At 39.5% G+C, this 2,500-nt stretch overlaps 1 protein-coding gene across 1 annotated transcript in view; it reads left to right on the top strand.

The window, feature by feature from the left end:
* Positions 1-2,500, top strand: part of LOC122254386 (uncharacterized) — a 24,978-nt gene that overhangs the window by 12,731 nt on the left and 9,747 nt on the right. Inside the window, exon 2 of the mRNA XM_043018055.2 lies at positions 2,399-2,500. This exon is cut by the window's right edge and continues 1,125 nt beyond it. The gene's annotated coding sequence lies outside the window, so the exon portion shown is untranslated. The remainder of the gene's footprint in view (positions 1-2,398) is intronic.

The following is a 2,500-nucleotide window of genomic DNA, read 5'->3' as shown; positions in this document are numbered from 1 at the left end:
TCTTCGTTATCAACGTGTGTTTCTCCTCTTTTCAAAAAATCGTATCGTAGGGGATAGACCCTGTATTTTGGCTTCTGTGTCTCGGGAGTCGTTCCGTTTTCCGAAATAATTCATGAACTGACGTAGGAGACCGGCTATCGATTCCTGGAGGTTCTGAAACTTGAATTTACACCTCCATACAAATGGTCCTTGGTGACGGAATAGATTGCATTTAATTTCTTGGAAATAAAGGGATGTAATTATATATGTATATATATATATATATATATATATATATATATATATATGTGTGTGTGTGTGTGTGTGTGTAGTGATAGATTGATAGTGTGTGTGTATACACACACACACATACATACATACACACACACACACACATATATATATTTGTGTGTGTGTGTGTGTGTGTATGTGCGCACATATTTTTTTGTTTTTATGATTTGTGTATTCAATTTTATCATTACTATTTCAATATCATAATTTACATCAACCTCAATCTTTCTCTTTGTTTCATGGGCCTCTATCCCTCTCGATGAGGACAGTGTGTTCGGTGAGACGGTTTTAGGGTGAGTCATGAGGTTAGAATGCGAGACATTTGTCTGACCAAACCACGCCTCCTCACTCAACCCACTTACCATGAAAACCGAGCAAGAGGGGCAAGGAGGGGAGACTCAAGTAGAATGGGACCGTAGAGAATAGATGAGACGGAGGAGGGAAGGGAAGAAAGAAAAGGGAGAGAAGGGGGTGAAAAGATGGAAGCGGAGTAACGAAAGGGAAAAGTGTAGTCACGGGGATAATAACCGTAAGTAAATCACGCGACCTCTTACAGGTTATATTTCTGTTAGCCTGTACAGAGAAGTACTAATAGCAACAGGTTTAGAGTTATACAACAGAGATTTCACAGAAAGGTTGAAACCGTCTCAAAATTCGACTTCCGACTAAAATCTGGGCTTAGTATCATTTCCTTCTTCTTCTTCTATATTCTTCTTATTCGGGTAAATGCTTCGTGTAAATATACAACTTGAATCGGCACTTGATAAACCACATTTGATTCGTGGTATTAGTTCCCTGGCATTGGCATGGCAGACAAACAGAGTGTAAATTTCGCAAGATCATATACATCACTAGTCAGTCGTAGCAACCTTGCCAAACAGATATACAGATAGATATATATGACATGAATACACATAGTCGATTTTCACCACATGCATTAGGCATATTTCATCTTATTTCATCTTTATCCAAATGCGTATCGGTTGAAATGCACTTGTTAATTTTCCTCTCACTCATACATACCATACTGATAAACACACACACACACACAAACACACACACACACACACACACACACACACAACACACACACACACACACACAACACACACACACACACACACAACACACAGCACACACACACACACACACACAAACAAACGACCAAAAACAAACACATACACCCGCGTATAAAAATCACACAACAGAAACAAGCAAGCAAATACATCCACGTACACAAACACAAACCTAAGGACACACACACACACACACACCTCTGCGTCCTGACAGGTGACACGCCAGAAAAAAAAGAATCCAGTGCAATTACTTTGAGTCATAACGAAGCCCGCAATCGACCAGTGTGACTATCCGGCAACCTTCTAGCCCTCAGCGAAGAGTACACGTGGGAATAGACGAAGATTGCTAGCGTGTGTGTGTGTGTGTGTGTGTGTGTGTGTGTGTGTGTGTTTGTCTGTGTGTGTGTGTTTGTGTGTGTGTGTGTGTGTTTGTGTGTGTGTGTGTGTTTGTGGAATTGGGAGTAGATGTATAAGTAAGGTTGAAAGAACTGATTATCCTTTTATTTATTTATTCCTCGTCACTATCTGTTTTGTTTTGTTTTGTTTGGAGAGGGGAGGGGGTCAGGACTGTAAATTGCAAATTCATTTAATGGAGCCTAGAGGGAGATATGAGAAACAACGTAATTTGATGGCGCAGTTTTGAACATCAGTATCTGGCGTAGTACATTTCATGTTAGCAGTAAAATTCAATGCACTCATATCATAACACTTGTTATAACTGATGTTACAACTATTAACTTGCTGATGTGAACAAAGGAAGGTTATAGCAAATACTATATGAGATGCAATATTTTCCTCTTTAATAATTGTTGTTGACCCATTCGTGAGGGACATGCTATATAAAAGTATGAGGGAAGGTATGTGGCATCGCATGTGACTCCATTAATATTCATGCTAGAATTTTTTTTTACATCCATTAAACCATTATTGATTTAAGTTTGCGATTTTATTATAATGGTAACAACGCTTCTTTGGTGTCCATACCAACGCGGGATATGCTCTACTTTCTGCCTTGTTTATTATGGATTTAACACTATGATTTCCCCTACCAGGTCATGGCCGCTGGATTGGTATCAGCAGCGACTCTCGAAGTCTTCTACCATTGATTCATCGCAGGTGATTTGGTAAACAGCTGACGAGCGAATTTCGGTCAA

This window comes from Penaeus japonicus, unplaced genomic scaffold (genome assembly GCF_977035675.1).
Source record: "Penaeus japonicus unplaced genomic scaffold, GWHDUDI00000001_assembly GWHDUDI00000004, whole genome shotgun sequence".
Lineage (NCBI taxonomy): Eukaryota > Metazoa > Arthropoda > Malacostraca > Decapoda > Penaeidae > Penaeus > Penaeus japonicus.
The sequence above is the reverse complement of the archived record's forward strand: the minus strand, read 5'-3'. Positions and strand labels throughout refer to the sequence as shown.